Source organism: Myotis lucifugus, unplaced genomic scaffold, assembly GCF_000147115.1.
Source record: "Myotis lucifugus unplaced genomic scaffold, Myoluc2.0 scaffold_47, whole genome shotgun sequence".
Classification (NCBI taxonomy): Eukaryota; Metazoa; Chordata; class Mammalia; order Chiroptera; family Vespertilionidae; genus Myotis; species Myotis lucifugus.
Genome location: NW_005871095.1, coordinates 2725676 through 2749191, shown reverse-complemented (window position 1 = coordinate 2749191; position 23516 = coordinate 2725676).

The following is a 23516-nucleotide window of genomic DNA, read 5'->3' as shown; positions in this document are numbered from 1 at the left end:
ATGGGACACGCTTCGGGTGCGCTGTTCAGGGAGGAAGGGGCGCTGAGCTTCGGGCCACACACTGGCTGATGCGAGGAAAGGAGAGGGGGGGGCCTGGGGCCCCTGGATTTTCTAGCTTGGCAAACTGAAAAAGTGAAAAACGGTCCTCAAGTGGGGAAGGATCTAAGGTCCCCCTGTGAAAGAGAACTTCCACTATTTTGTCTGTTTTTACACTAGAAAGGACTTTGTGAATATCTTTTGTTTTTATAATTACCTGTCTGGGGGAGGGTTGGGTACAATTTCTGTGCCTTGGGATAGTCTTTCCCAGGTGGTGTCTGACCTGGGATTTTGATTTTCTATCTGCTCACTGTTGTTTTATTTATAATGTCCAAAGTTGCCCTCTCTAAACTGATCCCTTGAAGTTGTAATGGAATGTCATGACAGTGCATGTGTCATTTTACGACTTTTGTGCTTCGCTGACATGATTGACAATCATGCTGAGGATAATAGGGTGTGCCCCCCTATACTTAATAGAATTCTTTTTTTAAATTCATGTCAGAAATTACATGTCTGGTTACCAATACTATATTACTATTACAGAGCTCTTCCCTCTCAATCATGACACTAAATGATTAAAATGTGCTTGGCTAAGGCTTTTGTTGCTTTAACAAACTAGGACCAGTGAGCAATAAAACAGAAATACTTTAAAAAATGTGTGTGTGTGTGCGTGTGTGTGTGTGCGTGTGTGAGAAAGAGAGAGAGAGAGAGAGAGAGAGAGAGAGAGAGAGAGAGAGAGATTAAAAAGGTAGGAAAAAAAAAGAAGCCAAGCCTTGGATCAGCAGATTTCTGGTCATAGAAGGATAGAGTGTCAGCTGAAAAGGACCTTAGATTCCTGCTAGTTCCAAAATTTTATTTATTATTTTAAAAAACATTAAAAAAATTCTCACCTGAGGATATTTTGTATTGATTCTACAGAGAGGGAGAGGGAGGAAGGGAGGGAGGGAGGGAGGGAGGAGGGAGGGAGAGAGAGAGAGAGAGAGAGAGAGAGAGAGAGAGAGAGAGAGAGAGGTATTGATTGGTTGCCTGCCTCTCAAATGCGCAAAGGTGGAAACCTTGGTTTGTGCCCTGACCAGGAATTGAGCGGTGACCTTTTGGTGTATGGAAGGGTGCTCTAACCAACTGAGCCACACCAGCCAGTACTCAAACTTTTTCCTTCTTTCTTTGTTTTTTTTTTCTTTTAAATTCTTTATTGTTGAAAGTATTACATGAGTCTCCTTTTCCCCCCATTGACCTTTCCCTGGCCTCTCCCACCCCCAGCACATGCCCCCAACCTCCTATTGTCTGTGTCCATGGGTTATGCTTATATGCATGCATACAAGACCTTTGGTTGATCTCTTACACCCCCCATCCCCCCGAAAAACCAAGGCCCAGCAGGGTTTGGTGACTTGATTAATTCACATTGCTGCTTGTGCTGGGAAGCCAGATATGGTGATTTCTTTCTCTTATCTATGTGACTCAGCAAGCAAATGCACACACCTTATAGGGTAAAATATAGTCCATTAAAATGAGCCCCTATTGCTAATATCTAACAGCATTGCATTGAACTGACCCTCAGGCCAGGATCATCCAACAGAGATGCTGCCACCTCTTAGAAGAGTCTAGCCAGGGGGGTTGAGGGTGGATGGGACTTGAGAAGTGCTGGCTCACCCTGCCATCATGTAGTAGGCGTTCATTGTATATTTCCCTGGCATGTAGTAGGCGTTCACTGCATATTTGCTACTAAAATTTGGAGGAAAAATGTGTTTATGGCTGGGAACAAGCCGTTAGAGCTGGATCAATGACCATCCTCCTACCCCATCAGCTCCTCTCTGCAGACTGTCAAAGAGAAACCTCCTAGTTCAAAATGCCTTCCTCCTGGCTCTTCTCCATCCATCCTTACACAGCCTATCACATCGAGAAGAGATGGCAGACTGCCAACGGCTACAGTGCCTAGGAGATAGTGAACCCATTCATTCCCCATTGCTGGCTTTTCATTGACTTTTGAGAAGGAGGCTAAGTAGGTATTGGGGCTCAAGGGAAATTCACATGCCCTTTTAATTTCATCAATACTAGTTAGTGGCTTTAAAAAGAAATTTCAAATAATGACGATTATGTGCTGAGTACCTATATACCAGTCATCGTATGAGCACTTTGGATGCACTGTTCTCTTAATCCTCATAACAATCTTATGAGTTAGATATTATATCATCATCCTCATCTCCTCTATTTTAGAGATGAGACTAACCAGGCTTAGAAGGATCATGCAGCCTGCTCAAGATGCCACAATTGATGAAGTACCAGAACCGGCATTCATCTCAGGCCGGTGTGAAATAGCCCTCAAGCCCTGTTGAATACTGCTTCCATTCCACAGCCATGTCCTCCGTTTTCTGCTTCTCTCTCGGGATAGCTGGTCTCGGGGACCAGTGCTACTCTACTATTTTATTTTATTTTTATATTTATTTATTTATTTATTTATTTACAGAACTACATATTTTATAACTATGTAGTCCTGCAATTGCAAACTCATTAATTGGAAGACTAGATTTTTTAAAAAACAATATTCATCGTGTCTCTAAAAGGTTGTTTTTTAAAAATATCATCTGAAAGAAAAAATTCCATATCTATTCTTGATACATACTAGGTGTGAGGGATACCTCTGGACCTTTTTGACTCCAGCATCCTGTCTAGCCAGCCTTCTCCTTTCCCAGCTTACAAAGCATTTTCTATCAGACATTATCTCTATTTTACAAACACGGCTGCTGCTCAGAAGTGCTCCACACCTTTGTTTCCTGGAAGAGGAAATGGCATTTCCTGGAGCAGACTGCTTGTGGGTGGTGAGGTTCCATATTACGTTAAACACACCGCACTTTCATTCGTGTGCTTCTTGCCTCCTTCAGTGTCTGCCCGAATTTCCTGGAATCGTGCTGAACACAGACCAGAGGGCAGCTGTGCCAGTTCACTGCAGCCGGGAAGACATGGTTCCTGCTTTGGATCCAGAGCTAAGGGGTAAGGGACTCCCAGGAATCTGGTCCCTGGAGATACCACAATCCATCTTCCTTCAACTTGGGATTTGCAGAAGGAAGCCTCAGACATCACGTGGCCATCATTTTAGACCTAATTGACGTTTATGCCCTGGCTCCCAAAGAGACCATGTGGCTCTTGCACCCGTCTGTGGATTGACTTTTTATGAAGGATTTAGGATAGAAATTAAAAAGAAAATGTCCTTATTATGAACCTCAATTTGGAGAAAGATGATACTTGGGGAGAAGTAGGATATGACAAACAGATCATTTAAGCACTGGATTGTATAATAAGGACACTTCTCTCTCTGCAGAAGTCACCACTCCGAGGGAATCAGATTGGACTATTTCATGAGGAGTTTGGCTCCCTGGCTGACCACTTTTCCAAAGCCCAGGCAGAAATTGTTTTTACATGGGCCACCTGAAGCCTCGGAAGAATCAGCATGGCATTAGAAGACAGCGATCTACCTTAACCAGACACTCGAGAAACATGTGGAGTCTAGGGTAAAATGGTTCAGAAATTGTCAAAATTATTCTAGAAGCTATGGTTAAAAGTGACAGAGGTGCAGACAAAACACAGGTATTTTAAGTTCACAGCTTGGATAAGGGAAAAGGAGTTTTTGTTTTTTTCCTCTTCAATCCAGTTTAGGCTTTCAAGTGGGAAAAAAGGCTAATTAAAAGTTAGAAATTGTTAATGCCAGCAGATAGCTCTAAACCTGAAGCAAAAATTGGCCCTCCCTTGGGGAGTAAATAAACCTGTATTATTATTAATAATGAGGTATCAACTCTTCCAGGCCATGAGGGGGAATGGTAAAAGGTGAATGCAAATCTCACTCTGAGGTGAAAAAGAAAAATGTTCATAATATGATACTTTTGAAAGTTCCATTGTTATACATGCTTAGTAATATTAAGCTAATTTAAAAATCTTAGGCAAGGTAAGGGAGGTAGATACTCTATTTTCATTTAAGAAAGAGATAATGAGTGAACCTGATACTAATATTTATTGTGTGTTTAGGACGTGTATCAGGGCATAGTGTTAAACAGTTAACTTTGATTATCTCATTTGATTCTTAAACAAATCCCTTGAGATGGGTAATATCCTCTTCATTTTATAGATGTACTAGCTGAGTCTAGAGGTCAAACAAATGACTTCACCAGGCTCACAGAGCCAGTAAGTGATGGACTTCAGTCTGTTGACTCCCAGATCTGTGACTTTTGTCATCATACACACAGAAAATGATAAGAGCTGAAACTATAGCCTGACGCTTGAAACAGTAAAAGAATTTTGTGTTTGTCAATGTCCTGATTAATAAAGTATTCTAAGAAGAGTTAACACATGTTTAGAAAGCCAATTTGTGAAGTATAATGTATCAAAATGTCCATTTTCTAATACAACCATAGAATATAAAACAAAATTTAATCTTTAATGATGCTGAACATATAGAGCTTATTTTTTCCTGAGTATCACTTATTATTACATTATTAAAGACTCAAACTGAGCATGAAAATCTTACTTTTATTATTTTTTAAAAGGAATTATAAAAACACAGTATTGTTACTTTCTGGCTTCTGCCATCCTAAAGGTGTTGATTATTTTTTAAGTCATGGCTAGCAATTAAAGAGATACTAATTAAAACATACCTATCTGAATCAGATAGTGAATAACATTTTCAGTGTTGTTTTAACATAGATACAAGTTAACATAAACATGTGGTATGTTTGTAAGTTTTAAGGGTAGATAAAATCAGAACAAAAGAGGATGGCCTAATATTTCTAAGGATTGGCAGTTATAGTGCAGAATTGGTTGAGTTCAGTGAAATATTAGCATAATGAGTACGGCCCAACTGGATATAAATTCTTGTCTGAAATTAAAGAGATATAATTAGATAGAGTTACACTTTTTAGTGATTCTGTTCTACCAGTGGAAAAGCAAGGAACAACCTGAGTTCAAAAGACTGAACATTTTGATGAGAAATCCTCCCCAGGAAGGATTAATAAATCTGAGATTTGATTTGGGCATCCAGGAGGAAGCAATCAAGACAAAATGTTCTTCCATATTTATAAATTTTATTATTGCAATTACCCATGGATTTGGAAATCTACCAATGAAGGCACATTACTTTAGAGTAAACTACTATATATCTCAATCTTTTTTTAAAAGGCAAATATCACACCTGCTCCTCATTACTCCCTTCTCCTTCAATCCATGCCCTTCAAACATATACTATTTATGGTTTTATTCTGACACACACACACACACACACACACACACGGAGGGGATTTTTTTCATTTTACAAATGTATGGTGGACTTCATGGGATATTCTATCAGGTTTCTTCCAACTATAAAGGATTTAGAAGAAATGTTAATTAAAAGAAGGTTTTAACTGTCAACAATGAGGAATGTAACATAATTTGCTTCTACTTGTACTCATTGATAATTTGATGTTCTCTGGTATGAAAATTTCAAATATTCTCAAGGAAGCCATTCACTGATGACTCAGGAAAACACTGAAAATCATTACTCTCTTCTTGGTGTACAGTTTTCCTGACTGCATCATAGTTTCAGCCATTCACTTTATTATGATTATTCTTTTTTGTTAATTGTCACCTGAGGATATTTTTCCATTGATTTTTAGAGAGAGAGTGGAAGGGAGGGGGAGAGACACAGAGAGAAACATCGATGTGAGAGAGACACATGATTGGTTGCCTCCCATACAACCTCTACCAGGGCTGGGGATCAAGCCTGCAGCTGAGGTTCATGTCCTTGACTAGAATCGAACCTGGGACCCTTCAGCTGTGGGCCGATGCTCTATCCACTGAGCCCAAACTGCTAGGGTCAGTCATTCACTTTAAAGTAAAAATTTTCTGGAACAAAATATAAGGAATTTCTTTTTCTCTCAGTCGTGAGAACAATGGCTTAATGAGGCTCCATTGATCAAACTTGGCTGTTGGGTGAATAGTTAGGGGTACTCTATTGCAAGGTGAGGTTTTATCCCCCATCCCAAGCATTTTACCCCTGAAATGTTAGTTTTTAGCTCCAAATGATAACCCCTGAGACTGGTTATTTCTTCAAACTTATATTGGCTTACTAGTATATGTTGTAAATAGATTCAAGCTGTTTTTTGTTTTGTTTTGTTTTCTTTTGCTGTCACTAGGCAGAGTTACAAATAAAAGAAGTAAAACTCTATATTTGGGATTCAGCATATCATTTGGTGGGCAGATGTTTTATCTACATCACACACACACACACACTCACACACACACACACACACACACACCTGAATTATCCAGTACATGACTAAAATGTACTCTGATGATTAAAGAAAAATATGTAATATTTACATAATCAGATTAACAGCTTATATCTGTACCTCTATGCAACATTTAAAATAATGAAAAACAACTTAATCTTTTCACACCTCATATTAGAACTTGATGGAGATGATATGCTCAAAAAAATCAAAGGTATGTGGTATATTTGAAATGGAAAGATATGCTTATTTTTCTAAATAGATTACAGATGTCATGCATTGTTTCACAAATCTTTTCCTCTTTAAAATTAATAAAAGGGGAGCTGTTCTTATTACATCTTGACAATTTCATAGGGAAGACTGAGTAGATAAAACCTCTAGATTTCTATAAACTTTATGCTGTATTTTGAATAATCAACTACCCTTCATGGACATTTGTATCAAGTTTTTTTTGTTCTTGTTGTTGTTTTACTTATATGATCTTATTTATCCTCATAACACTCCTGGAAATATGGGTGGTGTTAATCACACTTTACAGATGAGAACATGGAGGCCTAAAGTGGATAATTAACTATTCCGAGATCACATAGCATGTGAGTGGCGGAGCCAGAACCAGAAGCCAGGTGGATCTTATTCGGACCTATGTAGAACTGTATTTAGAGAATTCTGGTCACCAACTACAGAGGCTAAAAATAGGGGTCATATTCTGCATGCAGATTGTGAAAGATAATGTTTATTATTGCTTCTATGATAAAAGTTATGCATTCACTTCCACTCATGCACTCACACATGCCCAGACACATCTAGAAATTAGAGAAAAGTAAAAAGAGAAGGAAGATTACCTATAATTCCATAACCCCAAACCAGTAATATTTAGTATATTTCCTTACATTCTTTTATCTATACATAATTTCTAGAATTATTTTAAAAGTAACTTTTATTTGTTGCCTGATTGTAAAATAATGAGACGTCATCATAGAAAATTTGAAACACTCATAATCTCAAAATATAAAGAGAACTGTTAATACGTTGGTGTCTTATCCTGGTCATGGCATGTCTTGAGACTGAAGCTGAAATGAACTACTCACACAATTTGTACTTTACGACCTTCAGCATCATTTAAAAAAAAAGTTTGACTTTTTACTTAATTTCTTTCTTTTTTAAAAAAATATATATTTTATTGATTTTTTACAGAGAAGAAGGGAGAGGGATAGAGAGTTAGAAACATTGATGAGAGAGAAATATCGATCAGCTGCCTCCTGCACACCCCCTACTGAGGATGTGCCCGCAACCAAGGTACATGCTCTTGACCAGAATTGAACCTGGGACCCTTCAGTCCGCAGGCCGACGCTCTATCCACTGAGCCAAACCGGTTAGAGCTTTACTTAATTTCTTTATGTTCTGTTTTTTAAAGAAAATACAAATTTGATTTTTTGAATGTTCTGGTTGCTCTTAATAGGACTAGTTACTTTGCTTTTTCCCTAAAGCACAAAAATTACTTCTACACAAAAAACCTTAAAAATGAATAATGATATTGTTCAAGTCTGCCCTTATAACTTCCCAGAATGGCTTAATTCCCCCCCCCCCCCAATATAACTTGCCCTTGTGCAGTGAAAGAAAACCATTAACTCCCTGTCATACACTTTTAATGAGAGGAAAAGCCTTTGGTCAGGCTGAAGCAATTGACATTGACTTGTCAGATTAAATAAATATATTTGTGTGTTCCATACATTTGGGAGGGCTGCTGAAATGCGGATTAAACTTTAACCACACTAAGAAAGTTTCTCTTTGAGCAAAAAATAAGAAAGCTGTTGCTTGGGAACTTTTATGTCATGTGACCTGCCCTGCCCAGGGAACCTAACAAGACTTCAAAACATTAAGAACTTAAAAGCCTTCTGGGTAGAACATTCAAGGTGCAATAACTTAATTACCAACCTTCCACTTCTCCCAGGAATGTGGTGAGGAGCAGAGATAAAGAAACTGAACAATAAATAAAAGAGCCTTTAAATGTAGGTTCTTGAGGGTATTAAGGCCTTTTACATGTTCCATAGTGTAAAAGCATTACAAAGAAATCTTTAAAAAAACCCCACACCTATTGTACATGTATTTACATACTTTTTGCAGATTCACTTTTCTCTTTACCTTGTAATTTCATTGGAATGGAATGGAGATCTCTTCCATGGTTCTGAACTTAATTTTTTCCTTTTACTTCTTATTTAAGAAAGTTTCAAAAATTCCATGATCTTCTTTGTAACACCTTGGCCATGGTGAGTCCATTATGTACATTATGGGGAGAATGTGGAGAAAGTAGAATTCTCATGCAAATCAGTACAACTTTGGGAAACGGATTGGCAGTATTTACTAAAGCTGAGCAGATGAATCCCTTGAGAGCCAGGTATCCCGTGCATACATAATCCACAAACATGTATACATACATGCGCTAAAACACATGTGCCACATACTCATGAGCAGCCTACACTGGAAACAGCCGGACTGTCCAGCCACCGTAGATGTGGTCCATCATCCATGGACATGATGTGGCAATGAAAGTGAGCAAAGTACTGTCACAACATGAACAGACCTCACAATCACATGCGGAGTGAATAAAGCAGGTCTAAAAGAATACCAACTGTGTGGTTTCATTGATGTAAAGTTCAAAATGAATTTATGCTGTGAAAAGTCAGGATAGTATTGATTACCTACGGGGAGGCGGGTGGCGTAGTGTCTGGGACAGGGCATTCAGATGGTTTATGTTGAGTTGGTGACACTTTGTCACTTGACAGATGTGATTACCTCAATGTGTCCACTTTGTAAAAATTCATCCAGCTGCACCTTGTGTCCCTTTCTGTATGGGTCAACCCCAAGAAAGAAGTTATTTGAAAGTGGAACATAGTATAATCCTATTTATGGAGCCCTTTCTGTGTAGCCAGAAACAGGGTTGGTGGCCCAGGTAATAGAGAGTTCTTTAGTTCAGAGAGTGCAGGCTATGTGACAGATACGTCAATTCTCTCCCTCTCTCTGTCTGTCTGTCCATATCTGTGTCTGTCTGTCTCTGTTTTTCTTTCTGTGTCTCTCTCTCTCCTGTCTCTGTCTCTCTCTGTTTCTCTTCCTATCCCTCTCTCTGACTTTCTTTGTGTTACTCAACATGTCAACAAGTTAATCTTAATACAGTGTGACCTCAGACAAGTCATTAGTACTTTCGGAGTTCCTTTTTCTTATTTGGTGAGTGAAGGCGTTGGACAGGTGGTGTGTCCAGGACCCAATCCTAAGACACACCCTGCTGCTCCTGCTCTGAGTGGTGGCCCATTGACATCTCCTCAGCCATGATTTGTGCTTGCTCTACTTCCCTGCACTTCCCCTGCTTTCTTAACACTATGCCTTGGGCAGAGTAGATAGGACAGAATATCTGTTCTATAGGCAAAGATTTAGTAAACAAGAGCTCAAATTTCACATTATAGTCTGTGGGTAAATGCTCCCCAAAAAATAAAAAAATAAAAAAATTCCCAACTTTAGCAAAGTGCACTTCATGCCAATTTCCAGATAGAATCTAATGAAGAATCCACCAAGTACAAACGGGAGTAGTTTTGACCCACTCAACTGTTCTTGGTGGTAGTATGTCTATAAGATTAAAGTGTCATGAAGTAACTGTTATAGGATATAAATAAAAGCAATAAAGAATCAGATGGAAAATTTAATAAGGCAATTAAAGATAAAGTTTTGATGATAGAGATTCTGAGGATTTATAAAAAGTATTCAGAAGGAGGGCTGCATGATAAAAATTAGCTGTCTTTGAATTGTTCAGTTGTACTTAATTGTACTTTGCTTAAGGAGCTGAAAATGTTTATTTCAAAAGATATATTGCTAAACTACAAAAGGATAAACCTCTATTAGCTTGATATAAATATCCTTTTGAAACACGACTTTCCTCTATTATCCTTTTTTCAAAATTTATTTTGCTCATGAAGAACTGATTCAGTCTGGGGTTTAGTGTCCTGAGTGACTGGACAACACTGGTTATGCCGTGAGGTGGACCCTTCGTGATGGATATTGCACACTTTTTCATCGTGTGCAGATCACCCAGACAAAACTGAGTTCCTGAAACTTCCATACCAGGCTCAGGTGCTGGAATAGGAACCTCAAGGAGCAGCCACCCCAAGGGGACAGCTGTGCCGGAAGCAGAGACAGACACAGTATGAGAAAGTGGCTTGGACAGAAGGAAGGTCCCTGTGGCCCATGTTCAGATGGACTGTGAGCTCCTGGCTGATCTCTGTTCAGCTCTCCCTCAGCCTTCAGCCCTCATGCACACCTGGGAATGCTATGTGTTCTATTGCAATAGGTCAGCGCCAGTTCATACTATGATTTTTGGGGATTTTCTGGTGTTGAGGAAGTCAGAGAAATAGAGAGAATTTTGAAGCTATGTTTTTAGAAAAATATAAATGTTAATTTATTTGGTTTCTGACTTTCAGCTCAAAGAAACACTATCACCTTCTTTATCTTCAAGGGCAGTGAAATCCTGATGACGAGTCTCCCTATGGCATTTAAAGTGCCTGCTTACATAATAGGAGCTCAGTGCACTTTACAACACTTTTCTGCTTCCATTTACCTACCTCACAGGTAAGAATGAGTTTCATAAAACATGTGGAGGTTTCTAAGTAAGCACTCAATATATCCCCCTTTTTTTTCTAATATTTGCTGTGGAAAGAGGAGAGGCTCGGTGTTCTGGTGGAAGCTCATGAACTTCAGAGTATCAGAACTCCAAATTTATGTCTGGACTTCCCTGCTGAGAAGACATGTGGATGCGTGTGTGTGGGGGAGGGGCATCATCTCTCTGAGCCTCAGTTTCCTCAGTTGAAGAATGAGGTGATGAGTAGATAATGCTTGTTTCAATTTAAAAAATCTGCAAGGCACAAAATAACGTAAGTCTGACATATGTTTGTACTCTTTTTTTATACTTTGGAAAAATGAGAGGTGATTTGTATTCAGCTGAGATTGATAACTAAAAGTTACATTTTCAACTTACTAGAATTTATTGCTATTAAAAGAGTGGTAAGACATTTCCATTTCCAGTGACAGGTACCTAGTAATTTAAAGTCTTCCATTTCATTATTCACTTTAATGTTTTCACTAAAACACATGTGGTTTTCAAACACAGGAAAGAAAACAAGGTAACCTGTGGTTATAATTTCCACTAGAAAATAGAAAAAGTATAGCTCAGAAAGAGTGTTTGTGGGGAGTTCCTTTAAACATGCAAACCCATGTTAGAAGTTTTTCTTGAGAAGAACACTGTTAATTGTTGCAAGTTTCCAAAGCTGTTGGAAAGTAGGACCTAACTGCATCTGTTGTCACAATTTGGATAGAGTTATGGTCCCCTGATTGTGAAGGCTTCGGTATCTTGGACATTTTCAACCCTCTGGTATGTTTTCAAGCCACTCTTTTCTTCTTTTAATGCAAATTCTGGAAAATTTGGAGAAAGTGTCTTTCTTGGTGACCCTTCCCATTTCCCCGGTAGCTCTAAGTATGCTTTACCAGATCCTATCTTGAAGCAACTGGCCTGCTCCAAATAACCCTTCCTCGAGCATTTCACCTTCACAGTTATTTTCAAAGTTCTGTCATCCACTGTGATCATTCACTCTATATCTGAAGTTAATTAACTCTTCAATAAATATTTAGAGAGCAACAACTGAATTCATGATGTGAGCATATGTCTGAACTTTACAGTGAATCAGAAGGCAATGCAAAAAAAACCCCACAAAAAATCATTTGAATTTTCTGAACTGTAACCACCTAAAACTATTAGAGATATAGAATAGGTTTTATGTAAGTCTTCTTTTCACAAGATACTGTTATTATAACTCTGGAGGTCCTCTTTCAGATGGTTGGTTACCTAATAGTGAGGGAAAACCACTTTGACTAAATTTCTCGCATTGGTTTGGGAAGCCATCTGCTCAAGCTGCCAGAGAAAAATGCACAAGTGGAAGAATAACTACACAGTAGTTTAAGTTTCTTCACCTGGTTGCCTTACTGATCATCAAACGAGACTACGGTACGTGAAGCTCTTGGGTGCATCAAGAGGAACAGATACAAGTGCTTTTCACACGTGGGTTCTGCTTTAGAGGGAACAGCAACACATGTATAACAAGAAAGCAGAGTGAGCTGTTCTACATCTGTCAAGCTCTTATCTGCCACAGAGATGTTATCAGCGGGTAGTGTTTATACATAAGCACAGATGCGTATGGTAAAACGTGCATTTGTATCCTCCCCACTGGTGCTCCCGCTTCTGCTCTTGCTCCACTGCGGCCCATCCTCATGTCACATGTGCCACATCCCTGCCCCAGCCCTCTACGAGCTCCCTTCTCACTGAAGGTGTGTTCCAGCCCCACTCCCCAGGAGCCCCTCTGACTCATCTTCTTCACCAGATCCAACCACACTGACCTCTTTGTGCTCCTGAACATGCCAAACAAGCCTCAGCTCGACATCTGTACAAAACCAGGTAGAGGTCTTGGCCTGAACATTAGTTCTCATCCCTGACCACTCTATTTAAAATTGCAGCTCCCGAGACCCTATCCATGCATGCCGTTCCCTATGTGTCTCCCTTCCTATTGCCCCTCCCTATTCCCCTTCCCAATTTGTTTCCTATTGGTTCCCCAACAACCTGGCACATGACAGTTCTTCAAACGATATTTGCTAAATGGATGAATTAATTAAAGGCAGCTACTCACAATACTTTTACATATATATGACATATATTCACTTATATTTATGTAAAAACATTGAATAGTTGTAGATGTAGTGTCTTTTCATATCATATGAAGTAGTTAGTAAATTTACAAGTAAAAACAAAGAGCAAATGCTTTATTTTTTATTAATTACTTTTTTCTCCAACTTTATTGACAATTAAAATTGTATATACTTAAGACATAGAACATATAAATATATAATACAATATTGTTAATTATAGTCATGTTGTTGAACATTAGATCTTGAACAACTGTATTTAATTAGTCCCATCACATCATAAGAAGTATTTAATATGTTTACAAATAAAAACAAAAAATTCTTTACTTTAAATGGAATATCTTTCAATATACAGATCTTGTAACAGAAACCCACACATGAAACTTATATGTTCATGTTGACCAATGTTACCCCCATCAATTTATTGGAATCAAAGATCTCCATAAAAATCAGTAATAAGTCAATGAAAATATTTATTCATTTTAACAATTGTGTTGAGTCAAGGAATCACTATTTTCAAATAAGGTATCCTATTGGTTTTCTATTTGCTGTAACAAATTACCATAAACTTAGCAGCTTCAAACAGAACAAATTCATTATCTCACAGTTTGTAGGCCAGAAGTTGAGTTGACTCAGCTGGTTTTCCTGCTTGAGCTTTCACAGGCTGAGATTAGGGTGTTGACTCACTGGGCTCCTACTGGTGGCTCCGGAAGAATCTACTTCCAGGCTTATTCAGGTTGGGGGAAGAGTCCATTTTGAAACTGTAGAACTGAAGTTACCATTTATTGCAGATGGGAGCTGCCATTATTCCTAGAAGCCTTTCTCTAGTTGTTGCATGTGGCCCCGACATCAAAGATCCAGCAAGGACATATCCAGTCCTTTCCACTCTTGGAATCTCTCTGACTCCACTTCCGCCACATCTTCTACCTACGGACTGAGAAAGTTCTCCTGCTCCTTCAGTCAGATTAGGCCCACACAGATAATCCAGACTAAGATCCCTATTTTAATACCTGCAAATTTAGTTACATGTTGGAATGGACATCATTGGGAGAGGTTATTCTGCCTGCCACAGGTGCACAGTTTTAAGAAATAGGTTAATAAAAATGTTACCTCCTAGAATTAAAGGTTTAGTTACTCAGAAAAGTAACTGTCAATGAAGGATCTTAAAAATAAATTGCTGCTGAGACTAGAGTGCTTTTTAGTTTTCATTTGGCTACAGTCTGGATTGAAAGAGAGCCAGAGAGACAAACTGGTGGCTTTTTAGACTAGATATTGCAATGTACTGAGGTCCCCTCGACTTCGTATATTCATGGTTTTGATTGAATCAAAATCTATCAAGAAAGACCAGTCCCTGAGAGACAATTTTTTTTTCTTTCCAAAAGTTGGTAAACATCACACCTGTCTGGGAGGCAAAAGTACCAGGTCAGGGCATCAGGTCTGGAAACATCAATAGCTTAGAGAAGTATATAATAAAGTTGGAGTTTGAGATATGCACCAAGCTTAGGAATATGCAGACACAACTGAGGCATTTAAGACAATGTCCAAATGAATTCCAGAAGATTGAATTCTCCTGGCCTGGAGCTCCTTTTATTTTATTTTAATTTTTAAAATATATTTTTATTGATTTCAGAGAGGAAGGGAGAGGGAAAGAGAGATAGAAACATCAATGATGAGAGAGAATCATTGATTGGCTGCCTCCTGCATGCCCCCTACTGGGGATCGAGGCCACAGCCCAGGCATATGCCCTTGACCGGAATCAAACCCGTGACCCTTCAGTCCACAGGTCGATGCTCTATCCACTGAACCAAGCCAGCTAGGGCCTGGAGCTCCTTTTAAAGGCACATGACCTAACCTTTCTGAGTGCTCACTGGCTGTATTAAAGGTACCACCAGACTTGTTCTACCTGGTCTCTAGTCAACTTTAGATCTACTAGTTGTGAATATCCTTTTTTAAACTTAATTTTTATTTTTCAACTAGAGGCCCAGTGCACGAAACTCGTGCACTGGTAGGGTCCCTAGTGGCTGCCGGCTGACTGCCAGGGCCTTCCTTCATTCCGTGCCACCCCCTGGTGGTCAGCGCATGTCTTAGCAAGCGATCGATCTCCTGGTGGGTCGAACTCCTGAGGGGACACTTTGCATATTAAGCTTATATATGTATAAATTATAGTTGACATTTAATATTATTTTAGTTTTAGGTGTATAGCATAGTAGTTAGACAATTACATAATTTATAAAGTGATCCTTCCAATAATTCAAGTACCCACCTGGCATTATATATAGTTATTATAATATTATTGACTGTATTCTCTATGCTCTATGTTATATCCTTATGACTATTTGGTTACTACCAATTTGTATTTATTAATCCCTTCACCTTTTCCACTCATCTCCCAAACCCCTTCCTCTCTGGCAACCATCAATTTGTTCCCTGAATCTAGAGTCTGTTTCTCTTTTCTTTGTCCCTTTATTTTGTTCTTTAGATTTCTCATATAAGTGAAATCATATGGCATTTATCTTTCTATGTTTGACTTATTTCACTTAGCATAATACTCTTTAGATTCATCCATGTTTTTGCAAGTGGTCAGATTTTATTTTTCTATGAGTAATATCATTGGCAATTGCTTATATAGCTGCAGTGAACTAGGGGTGCATATATCTTTTCAAATTAATGTTTTGGTTTTCTTTGGATATATACCCAGAAGTGGAATTGCTGGGTCATAAGGCAGTTCCATTTTTAATTTTTTGAAGAAACTCCACCCTGTTTTCCATGGTGGCTGCACCAATATGCATCCCCACAAGCAGTGCAAGAAGGGTTCCCTTTTCTCTATATCCTCTCCAACACTTGTTGTTGGTTGATTTATTGATGATAGCCATTCTGATAGGTGTGACCTAATATCTCATTGTGGTTTTAATTTGCATTTCTCTGATGATGAGTGACAGTGAGCATTTTTCCATATCTATTGTCTATTTGTATGTCCTCTCTGAAGAAGTGTGTATTTAAGTCCTTTATCCATTTTTTAAATTGAATTGTTTGAATTTTTTTAGTGCAGAGTTGTATGAGTTCTTTATAAACTTTGGATATTAACTCCTTATCAGATGTATCATTGATGAATATGTTCTCCTATTAAGTAGGTTATCTTTCTTATTTATTTATTTATTTATTTATTTATTTATTTATTTATTTATTTATTGTTTAAAGTATTACATATGTCTCCTTTTCCCCCCATCAACCCCTCCCTGGCCACTCCCACCCCCCAGGACAAGCCCCCACAGCCCCAGTGTTCATCTCCATTGGTTACGCTAATATGCATGCATACAAGTCCTTTGGTTGACCTCTTACTCCTTCCCCCACCCCTGCCTTCCCTCTGAGTTTTCTCTGTCTCTGGATCTATTTTTGTTCATCAGTTTATGTTGTTCATTATATTCCACAAATGAGTGAGATCATGTGATATTTATCTTTCTCTGACTGGCTTATTTTGTTTAGCATAATGCTCTCCAGGTCCATCCATGCTGTTGCAAATGGTAAAAGTTCCTTCTTTTTTATAGCAGCATAGTATTCCATTGTGTAGATATACCACAATTTTTTAATCCACTCATCTGTTAATGGGCACTTAGGTTTTTTCCGAATCTTAGCTATTTTAAATTGTGAAGCTATGAATATAGGGGTACATATATCCTTTCTGATTGGTGTTTCTGTTGTTTTCCTGTCTTACATTTTAGTCCTTTATCTATTTTGAGTTTATTTTTGTGTATGGTGTAAGTTGGTGATCTAGTTTCATTTTTTTGTATGTGTCTGACCAATTTTCCCAACACCATTTATTGAAGAGATTGTCTTGACTCCATTATATGCTCTTGCTTCCTTTGTCAAATATTAATTAAGCATAATGGCTTGGGTCAATTTCTGGGTTCTCTGTTCTGTTCCATTGGTCTATATGTCTGTTCTTGTGCCAGTATCAGGCAGTTTTGAGAACAGTGGCTTTGAATTATAGCTTGATATCTAGTACAGTGATCCCTCCAACTTTGTTCTTTCTCAAGATTGCTGCAGCTATTTTTGGTCTTTTTTTTATTCCATATGAATTTTTGGAGCATTTTTTCTAGGTCTGTGAAATATGTCATTGGTATTTTAATGGGGATTGCATTAAATCTATAGATTGCTTTGGGTAATATGGACATTTTAATGATGTTGATTCCACCAATCCATGAATACAGTATATTCTTCCATTTGGTTATCTCTTCCTCTATTTTTCAACGTCCTGTAGTTTTCCAAGTATAGGTCTTTTACCTCCTTACTTAAGTTTATTCCTAGGCTTAATTGGTGCAATGGTAAATGGGGTTGGCTTTTTTGTTTCTTTTTCTGTGAGTTCATTATTAGTGTATAAAAAAGCCATAGGGTGTTAATTTTGTATCCTGCTACATTGCTGGATTCATTTATTAGATCTAGTAGTTTTATGATGGAGTCTTTAGGGTTTTGTATGTACAATATCATGTTGTCTGTGAATAATGACAGTTTTACTTCTTTTCCAATTTGGATACCTTCTATTTCTTCTTCTTGTCTGATAGCTATGGCTAGCACTTCCAGTATTATGTCAAATAGGAGTAGTGAGAGTGGGCATCCTTGTCTTGTTCATGTTCTTAGGGGAAATGGTTTTAGTTTTTTCCCATTGAGTATGATGTTGGCTGTAGGTTTGTCATATATGGCTTTTATTATATTGAGGTATGATCCCTCTATTCCCACTTTGCTGAGAGTTTTCATCAAGAAAGTTTGTTGGATTTTGTCAAATGCCTTTTCTGTATCAATTGATATGATTATATGGTTTTTATCTCTCTATGTGTTTATATGATGTATCATGTTTATTGATATGTGGATATTGTACCATCCTTGCATCCCTGGAATATATCCCACATGATTATGGTGTCTGATCTTTCTAATGTACTTGTAATGCTAGATCTGATTTGCTAGGATTTTGTTGAGGATTTTAGCATCTATGTTCATCAGAGATATTGGCCTGTAATTCTCTTTCTTTGTAGTGTCTTTATCTGGTTTTGGGATTAGGGTAATGCTGGGTTCATAGAAAGAGGTTAGAAGTGTTCCTTCCTCTTGAATTTTTTGGAATAGTGTGAGGAGGATAGGTTTTAGTTCTTCTTTGAATGTTTGGTAAAATTCCCCTGTGATGCTATCTGGTCCAGGGCTTTTGTTTGCTGGAAGTTTTTTGATTACTGCTTTAATTTCCTCCATAGTTATTGGCCTATTCAGATTTTTTTATTCTTCCTGATTGAGTTTTGGAAGGTTGTATTTTTCTAGGAATATGTCCATTTCTTCTAGGTTGATCAGTTTATTGGAATAGAGTTGTTCATAGTGGTTTTTTTTTTCTTTTACAATCCTTTGTTTTTCTGTGGGGTCTGTTGTTATTTTGCCTCTTTCATTTCTGATTTTGTTTATTTGGATCCTCTCTTTTTGTTTCTTGGTGAGCCTGGCTAGAGGTTCATCAATCTTGTTTATCCTTTCAAAGAACCTGCTCTTGGTTTTATTGATCTTTTGTATTTTTTTTCTCTATGTCATTTATTCCTGCTCTGATCTTTATTATATCCCTCCTTCTGCTCACTCTGGGGTTTTCTTGTTGCTCTCTTTCTAATTCTTTAAGTTGCAAGGTTAGATAATTTATTTCCAGTTTTTCTTACTTTTAGGGGTAAGCCTATAATGCTATGAACTTCCCTCTCAGGACTGCTTTCACTGTGTCCCATAGATTTTAGGTTGTTGTGTTTTCATTATCATTTGTTGCCAGGATGTTTTATATTTCTTCTTTGATCTCTTTGGTAACCCAATCATTGTTTAATAACATGCTATTTAGCCTCCAAGTGTTTGAATTTTTGTGATTGTTTTTACTGTAGTTGATTTCTAATTTTATGCCATTGTGATCTGAGAAGATGCATGAGCTTTCCCACTGCCACTTATTGATGAAATTATAATTTCTCATTGTGTATGTTCTTGGTGCCTTTGTTAAAAATTAATTTAACAGCCCTAGCTGGTTTTGCTCAGTGGATAGAGCGTTGGCCTGCGGACTGAAGGGTCCCAGGTTCGATTCCAGCCAAGGGCATATACCTGGGTTGCGGGCTCTATCCCCAGTGGGGGATGTGCAGGAGGCAGCCAATCAATGATTCTCTCTCATCATTGATGTTTCTATCTCTCTTTCCCTCTCTTGTCCTCTCTGAAATCAATAAAGATATATTTTTTAAAAAATTAATTTAACAGGTATACTTAGTTTTATTGTTGGGCTCTCTATTCTGTCTCATAGGCTTATTTTATTTATTATGTGTCTGTTTTTATGCCAACACCATACTGATTTGATTACTATAGTTTGTAATATAGTTTGGAATTAGGAAGTGTGTTGCCTCCAGATTTGCTCTTCTTGATCAAGATTACTTTAGCTATTTGGGGCATGAAGTGGTAAGTAGGATTCACATCCCTTTGATACATTTGGAGCCCTGGGCTGCTGTTTTCTCTGTCCCTTCCAATTCCACTGTTATGCAGCTCAACTCAGTATTCTGGATGGGGTGAGAAAGAAGTGGGCCTCTCTGGCAGCATCCCACACAATGGGGAAGCTGGGTGCTCACTCACAGGCTATCACTTTCCCCCATGGGAGAAATCTCGCATGGTGAAGGTCTCTCTTGTCACTGAAATGTGCCACTTCTGGGGAAGAGTGACACAGGTAAAGTGAAACTGTTCTTCTTATTCTCTTCAGTGTGTCCAAACTCAGATTATTTTGCTCCAAAGGTGTTCTGGATCTTCTCCACTGGACTTGCAGATTTCCACTCTTGTCAATGGGTGATTGCCAAAATTGGTGTTCTTGGGAGAAGGAGAAGGGGAAGATGATAGAAAACATCAATTATGCCATCTTGTTGCCATCATTTTTCAGATTTTTCAGAGGCTGACAATTATTAATCAAAATCTTCCTTTCTTTCAGGGCACATAGCTAGGGTACCTTTCCCAGGTTTGGCCACTTGGCTAAGTGACTAAAGGGGAGCAGTATCAGGAATTCAGTTTAAAGCACAAGTTTAAATGTATCATGCTGGTTCTTCTACCATTTGTCATGAGAATGGTATTTCCTAGATGGGGGTTTTTCCTTCAACCCAGATCCTGGAATTAAACCAATACATAGAATAGAACAGAACTATAGCTGACCTACAGCCACTATGTAATATAAAAGAGAAATAAACCTTTGTTGATATAACAAACTTTGAAGATTTCTTGTTACCATTGAATAACATAATGAAAGTTTTATGGAACATCAGTATTTGTCACAACTAATTACTCTCTTATTACTGAAATATCTCTTCCCTTAGATATCAGGACCCCAAACACACAGGCTTTTCTTACCTTTCCTCTAACTACTTGCTTTTCGGTATCTTTTCTTGACTCCACCAGCCTAAACTGTTGGGGTACCCAAGGATTTCTCCTTGGAGACTTTGGATAACTTCTATTCATTCATTTATGAGGGTTTTCTTCTAGTCTTGTGATTTTTAAAACCATCTAGATGCTGATGAATCCTAAATTTATTTATCCATCTAAGATCTTTCCTTGAACTTCAAAATTGAATGATCAAGTAGTCAACACATCTATTGACATGCCAACTAGGCACCTAAAATGCACCTATTCAACACTAAGTTTTGGAATACTACTTACCCATATTTGCTTTTCTCCCTGACTTCCCCATTACTGAAACTATCAACTCTGTTCTTGAATTCCTCAGGCCACAATCATAGAATCATCCTTGACTCTATTTCTTGTATCTCATATTCCTTCAAAATATATCCCAAAACCACTGCTTCCCACATTCAAGGTTGAGGCTTAGAAAAATGAATTCAATATAGCAAAAGATGCATGAAGAGTTAATGTATGAAAGTACATATAATGAAGTTTATTGAGAAATTTAAGCATGGCAAAGAAATAAGTGAAGATGTGAGAGGAAGAGGGACAATAAAAGATGGTGCTATGAGAGATGAATTGAAGATCCTATGTTAGAATGTTGGAGCAAGAATACTAGAAAGGGTGATCTAGAAAGACCGAAGATTATGGTCAAAGAATGGAAGGCTTCAGTGATTTGTAATGACAAGTTCAAGAGGAGGATTATGAGAGTGAATTAGTTTTAAGGACAAGAGATAGTAGGAGAAGAAAGTAAATGGCTGACTATTCCACAAGGTGTCTCTGGGAAGCAGGGCGTCTAGAGAGCCTTCCAAGGAGTGATAATGTTGTAGAAAGGATCTGGAAGAATGAGTAGACTTTCTCCAAGGGGAGAATTAAACACAAGTCATTCCAGGAAGAGGTAACAGCATGAGCAAATAAGAATCTGTGAAAGTTCCCCATGTATTTGGGAAACATGGAGATGTCATACTTGAATGGAGTAGCAGATGGGCATTCAGAAGTTTGGGATATTCAGACCTAGGTGGTGATAGCAGCAGTAACAATAGCTGGCACTGTATTTGGAGAAGAACTGCAAACTCAGTGGGAGAGCCTGAGTAATTTGATTGCATTAACTGCCATCCCCCATCCTGTATAAAAGAGTTCTCTGTAGAGTCATTTACTTCGCTTATTTGGTCATTAAATTACCGACTGTTCGTGCTGATGGGTTTGTAAAGAAATTCACAGCTGTTGCTGATATTTTAAACCTAGCCATGTTGGTTTTGAACAGTGGCTGTTTTTGTGAAAGAGAACTTGCTTGCACAGCATCCTTGGAAGGAGACATTATAAGGTCAAAACATTTCTGTTGGATGCCTCAAGCAACTGATTGAAATCACATTTTGCTAGTACCTTTGCCCTCCTTTCTAACTGATGGAGACATGTCAACTATGGGTAAATATGGTAGATTTTCTTCTATTTCTAGACAAAAACAGCTCTTGAAACTAGGCTACAAAATTTCTGATGTGTTTGTTATTTTTCTGTAGGTAAAAAATAACACCTGATAATGTCGCTCTTAAGTATTTTTCCAACTTGCACAAAGCTTTTTACTCAGTAGAAACATAACCCCAATACTATCAAAGACAGCAGGCTTATTAATGAGTATTTTGTATTTAGCCAATTTCTTGAATTTTTATCAATTGTATTATGTCTGTCTAAAGAAATCTAAATATTGATATACTTTTAAAAAATATATATTTTTGTTAGCTGGTTTGGCTCAGAGCATTGGCCTGTGGACTGAAGGATCCCAGGTTTGATTCCGGTCAGGGGCACATACCGGGTTGCACACTTAATCGTTGGGGGCATGCAGGAAACAGCCAATCAATGATGTTTCTATCTCTCATCATTGATGTTTCTATCTCTCTCTCCCTCTCCCTTCATCAATGATGAGAGAGACTAATTGATTGGCTGCCTCCTGAACACCCCCTACTGGGGACCGAGCCCTCAACCCCGGCATGTACCCTTGACCAGAATCGAACCCTAGACCCTTCAATCTGCAGGCTGACGCTCTATCCACTGAGCCAAACTAGCTAGGGCTTGAGGTGCTTTTTTAAGTGTTTAGTTGTAAAAAATTTTAGGCTGAGTTGCTGATGTAATAGAATCATATGATCATTTACTAAAAGCTTAAATAACTGAATCTTGAACAATTAAACTCAGAACGGGAAGAGCAAGAGAAAAGTTATTATATATTTTATGATTGTTTGAAAGAATTTTTAAATGCTTGAGAAGATAGAAGGCATACATCCCAAATGTTTGAGTAGAATCATCTGAAACAAATTAATAGCCTTTAGTTTGTTATTTTCTTTTCAATTAGAGGAGAAACAGTGAAACTAATCCATGGAAATTGACTTCACCATCCCTAAATAACAAATAAGTTATAATTTATATTTCTTACAGAAATTTAAAGGTTTAATGAAGACATTTAAATTCTAACCAAAGCTATTTCTATAAGCAGAGCCTATAACTAGGAAAGTAGCTAATGCCCTAACACACAGTAGTAAATCTTTTTTGATGATAGAGAAAATGAAACTTTGAAAATTTTAAGCCTTCTTTAATTGATCATTTATTATTGGCATTTCATAAACCAAAATCTTTTAACAGACTTTTAGATGGGTATCATTTTTGTAAAAAAAAAAAAAAAAGGTAGCTGAGGGACACAGAGCATACACAATTTGACACAATTCCATGGCCAGAAAATGGCAGTGTTGACTTAGAGGCAACCATGACTCCAAGCCTGTGCTCTGATAGCCTTCTGATGGCACACAGTAAGCATTCAAAGAATCTTTGTGTGTAAACGAATTTTTTATAGAATTAAAAATATAAAATAAAAAGGGAGAAATAAATAAAATAAAATACATAAAATTAAAAAGAGCTATCTGAGGCCATTCTCCTACTGCAGGTTTTAAAGCCTTTTTCTGCTCTATCCCTGCTCACCTAATTGTTTTTATCATTTCAACTCTTTGACATATTAGTTGGTTAAGTCTTTATTGCTTTGTAAATATCTTAGAAGCATCTTGAAAGTCTTAGAATCTACGGGTC